Below are 17,357 nucleotides of genomic sequence, written 5' to 3' on the forward strand. Positions count from 1 at the left end.
GTGTTGACAGCAGCATCTGGCATTTTATGTCTGTCCAGGTCACAATGGTTGAATGACTTGACAGCTCAGATATGTCACGTTCCAAAAGTGTCGGTTTACCAAAGATTACAGGTGATACAACAAGAAGTTACTTTTCCTTGGTTACAAAAACACACACATGCAGACACTTCTTTATTATTTTATGAGTACATGCATGTACATTATATGTACAGGCCAGTGGTCCACTAATTCCACATCTACTGGTTTCGTGTCAGCTGACATCAGTCGCATCTGCTGATTTACCGATGCATTTTTATATTTATATCATACTGTATGTAAAATATATCATTTCTGAAAAGAAAATGAAAAAATTAAGTTAAAAAAAAACTGCAGCCCTACCGTTTGTTGTCTTATGTAAAATTATGAGCTATCTCTGAGCAACTGGATTATCCATTTAGTTTGAAATGGTTAAAATGATCAACTCAATGGTAGCAAGAAGTAGAAAAGATGGATGGAAAAACCATCAGCTCCTATATGCAAAGCTTAAATAAGTCAATTTCTTTAAACTTTGATTTGTTTGGAGAGACCTAAAATGTCCTCATGTGTCTGTGATGGCGTGGTTCTTGGGAAAGCTTCACTGACACGAGCAAAGTTTCACGCACAGTAACATGTTGACACAATGCATCATTTGACATAACAGACTTGATCAACGCGGATCTGATTTGCATTACAGTGGATGAGTTAATATTCATGTCAAGTAAGTTTAACAGCTGCTTTTACTCCCACACAAAGCACTTCAGGACACTGACTATAAAACACTGGCAGCATAGGACACTGGCTGACCTGAGCTTAAACACAGATAGTTTGGAGCCTGGCGAGATGGATTCTCACCTGATCGTGATCTTGTCAATCTTAAAAGTATCCAGTTGTCTTACAATGTAAAAAATATAAAAAGTAGTTGAAATGCAAAACTGCTGAATAACTAGGTTTAGGATTAAAGTTAAATATGTGTATCCATCTATCTATAGATAGATAGATAGATAGATAGATACACACATATATATTAACAATTAAAATTAATCAGGGATTTAGGAAAAAAAAAATTCTAACTGGTTATAAGTCTCTTTTCTTTTGTTTGTTTTGTACGGTTTTTATATTACTTTGTCTCATGATTGGTGAAATAATGGTGAAAAAGACAACCCAAGCGGGAGCCTGCAGGCATATGCGCTTATTATCTTAGCAATCTTGTTCAGGGTTTTCTAAAGTGTCCTCGTAACATCAAAAAGGTATCTCAACGCAGTCTCTATCCTGCAGTTACATTTTTTTTTAGGGTTAAGGTTAGGATTATGTGTCTACACTGGCTCATCATCAGAAATTCCAAGTAGTCTTGCAGTAAAAACTCTTTGTAAAGCTTAAAATTGTGTCAGATTATGTGGGCTGTCTAATAAGCATATTTACAATATTATCAGCCCATTAAATCATCATTATCATGTATCACTCTCAAAGATGTGGTGAGGCTCTTATCTCCACCTTCTTTGAGACTCATTCATCACCAGTAGGCACATGATGAAAACTTACAAATGCAGGTGAGGAGGCTGCCTGCTGCAACATAGTAGATATTTGTGTGAAATTTTGGCAAATTAGCTTGTTACTTTAAAAAGAAGCACTTGGGATGATTTTGATGACTGAGAAGCTACACAGACAAGTTCTTGCGTTGGGTAAAACAATTTCCAAATTATCAAATTTGGTTCAGCTTATCCTTGACTCCAGATGAATGTTTGTGTCAGATGTATTGAAATCCACTCCAGGCATTCTTATATTTTGTGACATTGGAATGCAGATGAGACGGCTGTGATCTTCAACCACCAAAATCTATTTGTTTTTATCCTCGTATCCAAGGCAGATTTTCTTAAAAAAAGTCTCAATATCCATATCATCATTGATCATTTGTTCGTTCTCTTAAATAAAACCTTTTGGGAAGTGCCCCAAATATAAGGCCTTAAATGTGGCAAGAGATCTTGCATATTCCAGAACTAAATAGAGCATAAAAAGAGCATTTGTTACACCTTCAACTATGACTCATATCGATGGAATAAATGCCACTCTCATTTGTATCCATTAAACAGCCTTAAAGTAATGGGTTTGGGGTGAATGGCTCTGTTACAAACAGTACTTTTAACCATGTTTTTAGCCAGTTTGAGACCAGATATTTTCAAATCCTTTAAACAAAAATTTAACAGTAGGGCTAAATACATTCTTGTGTTTATTAGACAATCCACATCCACACATTCAAATACTGATCAGTATATCGAGGGTACTGCGGTGTTCAATGTCTTGCCTGGTAGGGCATTAAAGACAAATGCTACAAATGCTAAAAGAAGCACTTGGGATGTCTTGCCGGTGTAGCTTCTCAGTCATCTGGTTCAGTATACCAGAGCATGTTTTTTTACGACATGGCTGTAGGCAATAAAACTAGTAGGTATGAGTAAGAAAAATATTGCGGTCAAAACGTACAATTCAAAACTTTTTACAATTCACATGCAGTTTCTATCAGGAAGTCACATAATCTTGAAGTGTAATTTCTGACAAGCTAATAGTATTTTAGTTTTGTGACTTTAGGTACAGATACTTGGAACGTGTTGTCAGTGGACATTTTGGGACTTTATAGATACATAAAAGAACAGAAATAATAGAAAAGTTGAACAAAGATATAGTTTTAAAAGCTGACAATACAGCTACAGTTTATGCAAAATGATTAACATAAGAAAGTCCTGATGATCAAATCTATTTCACTATTGATCAAATACATATGGGATATCAATTATATAGAAATACATTTGTTTTGTTTTTAAGTGATAGGACATTAATCCATGTGTATAGTGAGCACTCCACAATTGGAAAACAACAGCAAGCAGTTGGTATTCATTTTGGATTCCAGCAAATCAATTACTGTTATATTACTAGTGACACAAAAAGCTTATTAGTTATTGTTCACACTGAAAAATATGCATAATTTAGTGGCTTTTTACTGTGAAAGCAGAAAGACTTTGAATAAAGAAACTGTTGTCTTCAGTAGCTTACATGCCATGATAGAGATATGTAAAAAAGTATGTACAGTGTAATACCAAATTAGTTTTTTTTTGTCTCTTGTAGTCAGAACATGGGCTCTGGACAGAACAAGCAAACACTTCAGTTGTCAGTTTGGGGGGGTGGGGTGGGGGGTGGGGTGGTGGTAGGACACGGATGCGGACTTGGAGATGCAAAAAGCAAAACTTGATTTATTATTTAAAAAAAAAAACAAAGTTAACACAAAGCGCTGCTGAGCCGGATGACAAAAACGAGACTGTGAAAACAAAACATGACTGTGACAAAAAAGAAAAAAAAAAGACTTGACATGAAAATACTTAGCTTTGGCGTGAGGAGTGACAAGTGAGGATCTGGCAAAGAACATGAATAAACCGGGAAACTAAATACTGTGGAGGGTGATTGGTGAATGAGTACAGCTGAGGGGAAAACACAGGTGAAGGAAGTGAAGCTGATGGCATGAAGACATGAAAAACTAAAACATGGCAAAACTAAGAACTTAAACAGAAACTAAAAACGTGGCAAAAAAAACCCCACAGACATGACATCAGTGATGAACAGGTGTTTCCAGCAAATGCCTTACTTTCAAACCCCCATTTTATCACTCCTGCAACAAGCCTTTGTTCTGCCACTCTTTTTTCAAGCAATATTTTGTTCCTCTTCATCACTTGTGCTTCTAGTCCTACGCTTTGTTCATACCCTTATGATCGCTCACTTATGCTTCTGATCAGTCCTCTACCCCTTATTCCACTCTCCTTTTCACTGTGCTTTTAGAACGAGGGGGCGAGATTCCCCAAAGCATGAATCATTAAAAGATGTGAAGAGAAAATAGATCACTGTAGATGCACCTGCAAAAATAACAGTGCCACGAAGGGAAAGGGAGATGGGGACAGGAAAGGAGGGGGGAGGGTAGCTTTTGGCTGCTCTTTACCATCATAAGACAAAAGAGCTGTCCTGTTCTTTCCTGAAGTGGTTCTGGCTTTACAAGCACAGCAGGTTTTCACAAGCAGGCTAACACAAAATAAGCCTTTATTTATTTTAGTTTACAGTTTAACATTCTTTTCAGCATCCTAAATATTAGATGTTCTGGTTTTGAACACAATGCTGATGGGCCAAACTGGAGCTGATTATACCAACGGCAAAATGTCTCATTGAAAAACGATCTGTGATGACATAAACAGTTGAAGAGGCACTTCTTCGGTCCGTATTGAGTCAGAACCTTTGATGAAGCATCCTTGAAGCGTAGTATCTGGACTGAACAGATCAGTGAAAATGAAGTATATTACCAATGTTTGACAGGTTTAACCCCTTTCTCATTCCCAGGGCATCAAATACTACTGTTTTGCCAGAAACATATTTGAGATGTGTACAAGGTGTACTTTGGCTTCGGCTTGGGATGCATTCATCACAATAATATTTGACAAAATGAGTACATGTTACCTTTTGGATGAGAAACAAGCCCTGTGTTATGGCCTTTTCGGACTGATGATGCATCTGCCAAAACCTTTTCAAAATTTGAAGCATGTCATTTTGTTGTAAGCAGGCAGGGAACTCTCAGTTTCTATTCACTCTATAAGTTGCCGGCAAGTATGCCTCTGCTCAGTGCTAAAATAACTAATAATAGCACTAACTGCATGCTTTGTCCCTTTTCACACATTCAAGCTTTGCCAAGCTATACATAAATACATAATTCCAAAACAATTCCTAATTACATACATACATTCCTGTACAGCACAAATTCCACAATAACAATGTTTTTATGGCAAATGTGTGTCAGATAAATATATTTAACAGCATGGCTGTTTCCGTGGTTTTAAGTTTAATTGTCACGTTACTTGTTATTAAACCCCTCTGAAAAGCATCTCTGTTGACAGTATAGAAAATTAAGGCAAAAAATGGTGATTTCAATGTGAGCATTTATTTAATCTTTATCTAATATTTGGAGATTTATCATTCTTAAATTATTAAAGAAATTATTGAAAAAAGCTTTTAACTCACCAACACCTTACAAATCAAATCTGCTGATGAAGAAATCAAGTCCCAGAAAAGCTAATCAATCAATGAGCCTTCAAGTGGAATTGTGTTGTCACACAGCTTTGTGTTTTACATAAATTCAGACAGTGAAGGAGGAATAAATCCACACATTGTTCGATTGGCAGAAAAGTGCATTTGTAACTTTAGATATTACTGCTCATCCAATACAGGACAAGTGTCATGCTTGACCTGTTTATCTCATACTCACCAGATGACTGTATACTACACAATCTTATTCAATGTCATTTGAAAAACCCTCCTCCAACACATCTTGGCCTTGTTGAACACCTCCAGGTGTGAGTGTGTATGTCCATTAGTTGGGCCATTTGCTGCCTCCGCAGCTTGTCAAGGCAGAATTAAGGGCCTGAATCCACCCCCTCAGAATTACAGCATTATAGCAATTGGAACTCTGCATATAATCATGAGCAAAATAGAGGCTGCCAAGAAAAGAAAATACTTTGCACACAGTAATAGCACATAAGTTCGTATGTAAACAGTGTGTGAAGTTTTCGATTTAAAAGAACCAAGCTACATTAACTTCATTAACTTTGGGGCATGCTGTTTTGCTACATACAGCCGTTAGAATCGTTCAGATGGTTTTCAGACGGTCTCTTTTGAACCAGCGATAAAACACACTCGTCATATATAGTTGGGTAGGGCTAAAAAACGTAGCTAGCTGGCTGGTCATTGTCACCTTGTGTTTCTTACTTATGACTTCTGCTGCTCTTGCTTTGATTGTAACTAAAGGCGCAAATGTACAGTCCTCCAAATAGCTAACAGCTCGTAGACCTCGAGGATGATGCTATGCATAGATCGAATGCTGATTGGCTCAAAGTTAGCTGGAGCAGGAAGGTGCCAAAAATGATATATAATAGAGGCACAGGTGAAAAACAGACAACAGCAGCAATCTTCATTTTAATTTCTCTCCACCACGAAGCTGATCTTGGTCTAATTTGACAACGGTCTTTAACAAGGCAGAGCAAATCTAAAGCACCAACAAGCAGCCCCTCACCCAGAATCATCGACATATTTCCGTTACTGCCCTCCAGTGACAGAAAAATGCTACAACATGTAGACATTTTTTGCCAAGTCCCAACACAAGAGAGCCTACATAAGTATGATTTGGAACCTAGCTGGAGTCGGCATCAACAGTGTACTGTCGATACTCTTCAAAACCACTCAACACTGCCATGTTCATGCATGACTGTAAGATTTAATTGACAGCTTCTTTAATATATCAATCAATGTTTACCCACTGGTTTGGTCCTCTGGGTTGGTGAGCAGTCTTAGTACACATTCCACGGCTAGGATAAGCAGGATGTTGTCATCTGGATCATCTTTCCAGTTTCCCTGTTAACACTCATGCTCCTTTCCTAAGCATTCTATGCAGCCATCGATTTTAGTGAAATGGCCTTTGACTAGAAGATGGCGCTGAACCAGCTGCACGTGACTATTCTGTATTGATTGCAATTCCTGCAGTACAGAACCTTTCCATGCTTATTTATTTAGGCCCCTGGTGTGTTGATGGAGAAAAGCAATAACAGGCCAGACACACAGTAAAAGCATGTCAAACTAGGTGGAGGAAGCCCACATACTCACAGAGTGATTAAACATGATGCATTCACTCTTGTCTATTATTGATTGCTCTTGGGGTTTGAGAGAGTAGTATCACAAATACACAACCCAGTGATAAAAATCATGTTGCTGTGGTACGATTAAACAAACATTCATAGCTTGCATTGGCTATAGCATTTGGACTTGAAATTTAATTGTGATATCCTTGTTCAAATAGCACTGATTAAATCTAATTTGAAAAAACAGTCAGTTTGCAGATAAATTATTGCAGGTGGGAATTTTTCAGTCAGTTTTTTTTACTTCTGCATCAATTAAATTTTTCTCAAGTCGCATATCCCCAGTCAGTCCCTCTCTTATTAATTCCTTATCCTGACTTAAAACCAGTGTAATCCACTTTTAACCGCAATCTTCAAGCAACTGCTTTCCAGGGCACAGGACATAGCACTGATGTTGATACTGGCACTTTGCATGACGCAGAGACTTCATTCTTTACATTTATGAAGATGGTGCTCTGACATACCTACCATAAACTTATATGACAAAACTTGAAAAACACAAATTTTGCTAGCTGCAGAGTTGGGTTTTCTATAATTACAGACAATATCACATCCATATATTTGGACATGGATTTTTCTGGCTAGCATTGCACCCTGTCAAGCAATGTGTGATTCATTCTGAAAGCTCTCTGTGTTCTTGTCCCTCTCAGAAATCCTAATTTCAAGACATGTCTCACCAGCAGGTGCGTTTCCAACTTGTCACATAAGGTTGTCAGCTATTGTGACATTCAATTACTCCTTTAGTACCTGCCATCACAAAAGAACCTCAACTGGGGCAAAGGAGGTCACTTCAAACCCGCCACTGATTGGCTGATTTGGCCTGGTCAAGAGAGCAAGTTTTGCAGCCTGGAATGAGATACTGAGCAAATCTGACAGGGATCACGAGTACAGTGCAACAGGACTTGCTCTTTCTGATATTTTTCAGTTTTGGTCACAGGAGATAACTCAAGAAACACATGTCTAGGTATCTTTGTGTGTGTCTGTGTATATTTGAAGTAGACTGAGTATTCAGTCTCACTGTACTTAGAAAACCTATTACATGTCTTTTTAAGTATGTTTTGTTGTGTGTGGACCTCAGGAAATGTAAGTCGTGTTAAAGAGCATTCGGTATCTCAAGGTTCTCAGCAAAACAGAGTAAGTCAATCTTGTAGAAATGAACAACTCTCGAACACAACGATCTACTCCTTCATGCCTGGATAGAAACATCAAAATCTACCTCATGAAGAGGCCAGACTATAATTCAATGTCTTCAACAAAATGTATCTTTTGTGTTCACAATTTATTTAACTCACAACATCTCTGTCAAAGAGCATCATGGCTGATAGAATAGAAAAATAGATGGAGATGTGCTCCAGGCTGAGTCGGTATGGACAGTACGTATTAATGTGAGTTTTTAGGAAAGATTAGGAAATTATTGGATCATTGGAAAACATCAGAACAGCAGCATTTTGTTTACATGAAATGATGCTGTCTGCTAAAAAAAAAACTAAAAAAAAAACAGACGCACAAAGTGAATTAATATGATTCTGTAACATGGTCAAAATTAAGACTAATCAGCAATCGGCAGTGCCTGTTTACTTTGTAGCAGGAGGCTATTCCTAGGCTACTTTTCTACTGTGGCTTTTTATGCTTTTGGCTTTTCCTAAGAAATACAAAGCACGGAGTGAATTATTTAAGTTGTTTTATTTTTCTGTGTTTATTTTACCAGTAAGTTCAATAACATCAAATGTATGTATCACAGGCTACAGTTACAGCCAAACAGAAGGTGGCAGTAGAGGACTAGACAATCCTATGTTAATGCTAACTGTAAAGAGGATGAGCCAGTCAGCAGCTTATCCAGATAGCTTCATCATGCTAGTAACCAAAGCAGCTGACAATTTAATAAGCTTTAAGTATTGGCATGATGGTTGCTAACCTAAAAATGCTTATAGCCATCCTTTCCATGCTGTTGCCCATCTAAGGGAGTATCTTTTCCCTTGGTTGGGTTTTACCTGCATAAAGACGCTAGTCTGTAGCCTTTCAATGCTAATGCTCACATTTTATAGTCGTAAAGTTTCAATAGTGTCATCTTATGTAGGTTGATATGAGAAATTTAATGGAAAACCAACCCATGATGTAAGAGAAGAGGTGGTCTTCAATCCATGGCCACAATCCTGGATTTATGACCAATGATACTGCGGGAAAACAAAGTGCACTCCTACCATGACTTGTATATCTAATAACTACATAGAGGACCTCTATTTCAGTTATTTATTAAATATGGAGTTGACTAGTTATAATACATAGCAAGTATAATGCAGGAACTGTCAAGTCAGCTGTAACACAGTGTGAGAAAGAATAACTGTTGTGAATACTGTGACAGGCATCAAGCTATAAAACCCTAGCTTGACATGATGGGGTGATAAATTTGGTCTCATTGCAAAACACAGATTTGATACCTGGATAAGAAATCAATGGCTGGATTTATGAAGAGGTTGAAAACCACAGAATTTAATATAGAGGCCCCAGTTATATACAGTTTAGAAAAACTACTCAATAAATTCTTCTGTTCTGAAATAGCTTCTTTAAAAGTTGAACTCAAAGCTAATTTTGGACCTTTGAGTTGTAATCAAACAGTCCACTGTCACAGTTTCATTTAGTCAATTTAATGGCATTTCTTTTTCAATTATACCTGCAATGTTTGAACAAAAGATTAATTATTGAAGTTGATTTTTACCACAAATTTTGAATAACCATAATAACTCTAGGACTTGCTTCTACATTCAGTGCCTGAAATTCCAGCATATTTAATCCAGTGTTTCTGTACCTTATATTTCCACTAAGGAGCTCAAATTGCTAGTAGGATAGTTTGACCAATGCCACAGATTTTTCTAATACAGTCACCGGCAAAGTCTTCAAGCAACACTGCATGGGGTATACAACGCAATGGGGGTTTGATAACTTTTCCCAGTTGTCCCATAGCTTCCTGCCCTGCAAAAATTAATGCAAGGTTTTGTTGAATCAGATTTCTTTTCATCTGTGCTGGCCCGGGGGAGAAAAATGTTCCTTAAGGTCTTCAGAAGCTCAACTGAATCACTCCTGCTGTTGAAATAACTAGAGAAGACGTTGCTGAATGTCATTAGTTTTAACCAATCAGATTTAAGTTTGCCATATTAGGCTTTTTTTTTTCTTTGTCAAGCCTTTCTGAGGGGCCTTGCTCTTTAAGTTGATTATGTGTAGCAGTTCAGCCAGTTTGCTAGCATGTCACAGGGATTATTGGTTTTTAGCTTTTGCTCCGTTGCTATTTACTTTTTAGAATGAGAACAGGTAGGATTTTTAGCATGGATTTACTGGCAAAGCCTTTTTTGAGAGGGTCTTTTTCAACAAATCCTGGACACTGTGAGAAAGTCTCGACAAGCCCCTCAGCAAGAAGCTCTGTCCTTAACTAAAGGGTTATTGCTGTTCTTTGTGGTCAAGTTATGAGCATCTTTGTCAAGCTTCATGGATTTTTATGAGTCATGAGGGGTGTTAAATGTGCTTAGTCTTTTGTAGTAATTTTTTTTGCCAAGTCTGTTTCTATCAATATGCATCAATAAAAAATGGCAACAACATAAAAATGATTGGTAATAATACTTATTTGTTAGACTCTTACTGTTAGATCATGCTGTCTGTTGTACTATAAAGTTAGGGAGAAGAGCAATAGACTTCATTTTGATGCGTGATGTGTGTTAATAGGTATTTATAATCACTATTGCTTGTCTTGGATTATTGCTAAGAGGGTAAATTATGTCGAGATTCAGTGCTCTAGCTGTGCCCTTGAGTGTTTATGGTAGAATATGGGTTTAAGCCCTGCAGGCTGGCTGGAATCTGCTTGTTGGTGGTATTTTAGAGGTTTGCATTACTTGTTGCTTAAATGAGTAAATCCTCTGGTTGTTGTGTTGTCGTGAATTTCCTCTTGCTTACTTGATAATGACACTGATATATATGGATATAAGGTTTTGTGCTGTTTGTGATGCAATATTCTTTCGAACAACATAATAAAGCTTTTGTCCTTTACGCCTTAAGTCATGTATTCATACCTCTCCAATCAGAGTAACTCTTGTTGCTGATGTTGAGCATTCAGGCAAATCATTAAAGGTAGGGTAGGAGATCCTGGATTTTGAGTCCAGCGAAGCTGCATTTTGAAAATACACAGGTAAAAAGTCCCAACCCTTTTCTTCACTTTCCCCCCGAAGGCACGCCTCTAGAGTACATGAACGCGCACGAGCACGAAGGTGCACGAGCGCTGTTCTGACAGCAAGCATCGATCGTTGCCGTATTTAGTATTTAGTATATGCTAACTATACGTTTAATAATGCTAGGTGCTAGCCAAGCTGGCTCTAGTTTAGCTTCCTGCCAAGCTTCGTTCACGGAGCAGGGTACGCGCACAGGGGGAAGGAGGGGGAGGGAGGGGGAGGGAGGAGCAGGTTGCAGTTTGATAGACGCATCAGAATCCAATCCTTGTGAACGGTCCGTTCACAAGGATTGGATACTGTTTTTCCTAGATTGTACATTCTAGAGGCCACTAAAACTTTCCATATTTGTGTCAAAACTTTTAATTAATTGGTTGCAATGGGGGTGTGAAGAGTATTTCAAGCAATATGTAAAAAAATGCTTCAGAAAAAGATCCCCTACCCCACCTTTAAATTCCACCCAGTAAAAGGTTACTGTCAAAGCGAGGATGAGGTGGTTACATTAAATGATCAAAGCATATAAGCCTGTCGCTTCACAGCTTCATTGTTAAGTTAATCAAGGCTATGTATAGATATACATTAGGGATGCAGCGATACCACTTTTTTTCAAACCAATACGATACCAATACTTGGATCTGAGTACTTGCCGATACCGAGGACCGATGCCGATACTTCTACCACAAATAAATGCAATGAATTAGAAGACAGGTTTCGGTCTCACTAGCCCAGTGGTTCCCAAACTTTTTGTGCCCAAGGCACACCAAAGGACAAGTAAAAATCTCAAGGCACACCTATTATGCCAAATAGCCCTTATAACACGTGTTATCCCTCATATCATGTAAAATATCTGTAAATGTGCATAATTATTTACTAATGCCAAATACAATGTGACAAAGACAACTATATTACTCATGAAATATTTATTAATAAAATATTTAAAAAAAATAATTTGAAACTTTATCAAATTAGGCTTCATCAAAGCAGCAACACACTCATTTAAACCAGACAGGTCACAAAATTAAATTGTGAACAAGAGTAGAGAACGCCAACTCACACAGGCAGGTAGTGGAGAACAGAAGAAGTTGCTCAAGGTGGGAGATGCTTGGGTAGTTCAATGCAGAAGAATTAACTTAACTTAGCAGTTAATTAGTTAGCATTAGCTAACTTCTCCCGACAGGACGTACTCGGGCTGAGGATTGTTGACAACCCCGGTCCAACTGAAGCCATAGGACGGGTAAAGCCGGAGTTATAGTTGACGCGTCTGTCACGGCGGTGGCGGACCGTGACGTTTCAGGCCTGGCGCTTCCCTTGAAAAGACGGCGCAGCGCGGTGTCGTGCACCATTCGATTTTTGTAACTTGGCTGCGCCGAGAACAACGAACGGGATGGACCGATGTGAGACCGGCTCAGTCAGGAGGTGGCTTTGTACAGGCACCTGTACGAAACTGCAGTGAAACAGCACAGGGAGCACGTAAAGAGATTGGCAGAACTTTGGGGAAAGAGGGAGAGTTCTGTAAAAATGTGTGGAAGAATCTACGGGACAGATACGTGAAGGCAAAGAAGAGGGCAGACACTCTGTTGATGCCGGGGGCTTCAAACCTTCACCTATATTAACTGAATTAAAAAATTAAAATGATCCAAATACAGCAGCAGTATCATTAATTACAGTATTCCTGCTCTTGACAGTGGCATTGTTTTCTTCTCCACTTTGGCGGTTGTAGAATAGCGGTAACCTTCACGTAGCACCGCCACCTCTGTGACGGAGAAAATTGCAACTACTGGCGCATCGACTTGTGCCACTATATATTGCGGGCACGAAATCGTGACGTCATCAACACCGCTCGCGCTAGCAGATGCGGCAACCATGCTAGAGCCTTAACGTTCATGATACGTTGTGTTGACAGTTTTTTCCTCTTTTCTTTCGGTGGTGGGTTGTCGGCAGTCTGCCCTGGTGGTTGGTGGTTTGCTCCGCACCAGAAAGCGCTCCATTTTCCCTCTTGCGTGTTTCTCTGTTTTAATGTTGTCCTTCAGCCTTTGATGTGTCACAGTCTCATAATTCCCATCTGCGCAACTGCGTTAACAGCGAAATATGGGGTTCTCTGAGGATTTTTTTTTTTTAATAATTTTTTTAGGAATAGAGTTTTCCTCTGTTTTGTGAAATGAGTGCATACAAAGTACTAATATGGTTAATAAAAAAATAATTGTTTTTGTGTAGTTGTATATTGCAATAATAACTTATGGTTTTCACAAAATCCCATGGCACACCACGACTTGGACACCCAATGATCGCAGTCTTCATGCAATAAATTGGTATGGTTCATGGTATCGGTTAACTTTAACGAGTATATTAGAATAGTATCGGCCCGATACCAGTATCGGTACATCCCTAATATACATATCTTTATTTATGTGTATATATCCGTTAACACGTTAAATTTGACATATTTCTAGAACGTGCGCACATTAATCTTGCCTAAAAAGCTATGTTTGCATTGAATAGTTAAATTTCAGTTAATTCCTCAGTTAATTTCAGTTAACTTTCAGTTAACCCCGTAGCGTAACTAACGGAAATTTCATTTCCAGTTGCGCGTTTGCGGAAATTACTTTTCCGTTCCGTAACTAATTTGACTGTGACTGAAATCGACCAGGCAGCGTTTTTCCAATCTTCTATTTTCCAGTTTTGGTGAGCCTGTGTGAATTGTAGTCTCAGTTTCTTGTTGTTTCAGACCATTCTCTGTATACCCTAGAGATGGTTGTGTGTGAAAATCCCAGCAGATAAACAGTTTCTGAAACACTCAAACCAGCCCGTCTTGCACGAACAACCATGCCACGTTCAAAGTCACTTATATCCCCTTTCTGATGCTCGGTTTGCACTTCATTAGGTTCTATTGGAAATCTCTACATGCCTTAATGCATTGAGTTGCGGCCATGCGATTGGCTGATTAGCTATTTGTGTTAACAAACAATTGAACAGGTGTTCCTAATAAAGTGACCGGTGCGTGTATATATGTATGAAATATATGTAAATACATATATATGCTCTGAAACAGTTAATGTGGCCTAAAACAGCAAATACTCATTTTAAAGCTTGTCCCTGCTGACCTGTAAAGATTTAAGATAAAAAAAAAAAAGAATATTTTTTTTTCCATTTATGAAAATCATGGCTTAAGAATAGCCTTTTCCTCAAATAGTGTACAGCTGTGTAGGGTATTAAACTACATCAAACAATGTAAGTTTATATTCATATCTACATCCATTTTATACAATGTAAAAAAAATTATAATCACTGCACAACTAAGACTATTTCTGTTTAGCATTTTAGAGCCTGTGCCATGGAAAAGGTTTCTCTTTTATATGACACAAAAAGCATATAAAACATCTATCAATGCATCTGACGCAATAAGACCAAAGTTTTCTCACGTGCCTCAGGTTTAGGCTTCACTTGGAGCACATTCATTTAACAAAAATGCCCAATTGGCATATTTACCTGTGCTTTGATGATATTGGTCAGTTGAACAATTTATGCATTCATGCAATCACATAATAAGTTTTTTTTTTATTCAGCTTTTCTTCCTACTTGGTTGCATCAGCTGTGTTGCTTTTCAGCCAGCCAGAAATATGAAATTGCACACACCTTAAAACACACCTCTTTTCTTTGGCTTTTACCACTGTCTAGGTTGTTTATTTTATGCGCACAGTTTTGTTTTTATGTTTTTATTTTGTTTATTTTAATGTACAGCACTTTGGTAACCTTTGTGTTCATTTAAAATGTGCTTAATAAATAAATTGATTGATTGATTGATTGATTTGTTCCTGACCATCTGATGCCAACTCTGCCAGTTCTGCATGAACATTTCCAGTGATGGAAAACCTGGGTTGCCTTACTGAGTTTATAACAAGCATCATTGTACCTCTCAGTGAGATCTCCCTTGTCAGGGTTAGTTAAGCCAGATAACCAGAAGATATCCTGGATATGTTCAACCTGCTTTATGGTTGAGGTCCCTAGATGTTTTGTTGTTCTTCACATGTTGCCTCTCATACCTTCCATTCAGCTACACTCACAGCCGAGCAACCTTATTCTACGTCATCACATGTATATTTTATTTAATACAGGTATATTACATATTGGGTAGTCTTTTTTTTTCCGATTGTTTCTGACAAAATGAATCAAAACAAAGCATTTCTGCTGTTAGATAACATTTATTAAAAGTGAGTGATGTCAGGCACCATCCCTCATCTGCTCAACAGCTGTCAGATCAGTAATGTTAATGATATACAACAGGACGCTGCCTAAAGACTGCTGCCTGACCCTATTAGACTGACTGACTGTCCACCCACTAAAACCTGTTCTGAAATCTGCTGAAACACATGATAGACTAACCTTGCTCTGAAGGGCATTAGAGCTTGTGAAATTTGCAATCAAATCCTGTCCATGATGTTAGACAGTCACAGTTACTTCACCAAGTTAATGAGATGTTAGTCCTGCCTGGGGTTCCAAAAATGTCGAATAACGTGATAGATTGTGTACGCTCAGATTATTGGCTGTATTTACTTACTGATAAATAATCAAAGAAAGCACTGTTCATGAATCAGCACCTATTTCTCTCACATAGAATAAAGCTGATAAAGTGTACCACTCGGGCTCTTTTTCTGTGTATGACTTTTAGAGAAGTGTGAAGTCCCCAACTGAATCAAACTGAAAAACACTTTTTAATTTCTATGGTGTAAGAAAAACATTGCTGAAAATATTGTACAGGCAGAAGAGTCTTCTTTAGTTTTAACACAGTGGAGAGTGAATTTGCGTTTTTTTCTGGGCAAAGCTCGAGAGTTTGAAGAAAAACAAGAAAAAAATATTGGAGGATTCTGCTAGCTATTCAGCTAAAGTATGCAAGCAATTGGAATCACTAGCACTATTCTAAATTAAGTTGTCTAGAGATGATTTATACTATAATGGATAATCCATCCAACCATCTTCTACACCCGCTTTATACAATTCAGGGCTGTGGGGGACACTGGAGCCTATCCCAGCTGCCATTGGGTGAGAGACAGGGTCCACCAAAGGGCCAACACTAAGACAAACAGCCAGCCATGTGTGCTCAGACTCACTGCTAGGGATAATTAACCTTTCACGCAGAAGTCAGAGTTTCCGAAGAGAACCCAGGCATGCATGGCAAGAACATACATGCAGAACAACCCCTGCTGGTAACCTTCCAGCTGTGAGGTGACAGGCTAACAAATAACACCACCGTGCAGCTGTTTCATGTTTTTATCATATTAAGACACCAAGCTCATAACTTTGAATCCTAGAGATGTGGCTCGCCTCCTATGTGTTTGTTCTCAACTTCACCAGATTAAATGGCAAAAGAATAAAAAGTCACATTTAAGCTTTAAGGCCGTACCTCAATGCTTCAATGCTAGAATTTATTTTTAAAAGAAGGTTAATGTGAATCTCATTTGGTTTTTGTCAGGATGTTGGTTTTAAGGGAGGACACGGATGCGGATATTCAAAAAACAAGGTAGATTTATTAACAAAAACAAAGTATCAAAAAGAAAGCGCGGCTGAGCCGGATAGAAAAAACCTGAACTGTGGAAAAAGGTATAACAAAATAAAACACTTGGCATATCATGGGAAAAAGACTTGACTTAGCTTAGCTTAGCTTAGCTTAGCGTAGCGTAGCTTAGCGTAGCGTGGCGTGGCGTGGCGTGGCGTGGCGTGGCGTGGCGTGGCGTGGCGGGTGACGGGAAAGGATCTCACAAGAAATGAAAGGAAACCTGGAAACTAAATACTGTGGAGGGTGATTAAGGATGGAGTGCAGCTGAAGGGGAAAACACAGGTGACGTGAATGAAACTAATTACAGGGAAACTAAAACATGGAAAAGCTAAGAACTAAACTAAGGCATGACTAAAAACGTGATCTAAAACATAGTCCATGACAGTTTTCTGGTTTGGTGATGGCAGTTAATTGTGGATTCAATTAACTTGAAAATTCTAATTTGTCCTTTTGGATATTTCAATTAAATTAATGATTTATTATCTATTTAAATTATTTCCAGTTGAAACAATTCACTTAAGTTGGATTTAATGCAGTTTAAGTGGTTTCAAAAAGACTTCTCATCATATCAGGCTAATTGATATTTATATTTAGGGTATATGAAGATTTTTAATCAACTAATTAAGTGTAATATTGGATTTTATTTAAGATTCAAACTTCTATCACAAAATACCCTGACTTTGACAGCTGCTTCGGGCTCAAAAGTTATAGATAAGAAGCATTTCTTTTTTATATATCCTGGAGAGCAGATATTCTTCACAGAACTCTTTATTTTGGACAGGAAAATCACTGCAGACGCCGCACCGATCCGTCTGTCAATCTCCTGCTTCATTCGTCCCTCACTCGTGAACAAGACCCCGAGATACT

The sequence above is a fragment of the Odontesthes bonariensis genome, chromosome 1 (genome assembly GCF_027942865.1).
Source record: "Odontesthes bonariensis isolate fOdoBon6 chromosome 1, fOdoBon6.hap1, whole genome shotgun sequence".
NCBI lineage: Eukaryota > Metazoa > Chordata > Actinopteri > Atheriniformes > Atherinopsidae > Odontesthes > Odontesthes bonariensis.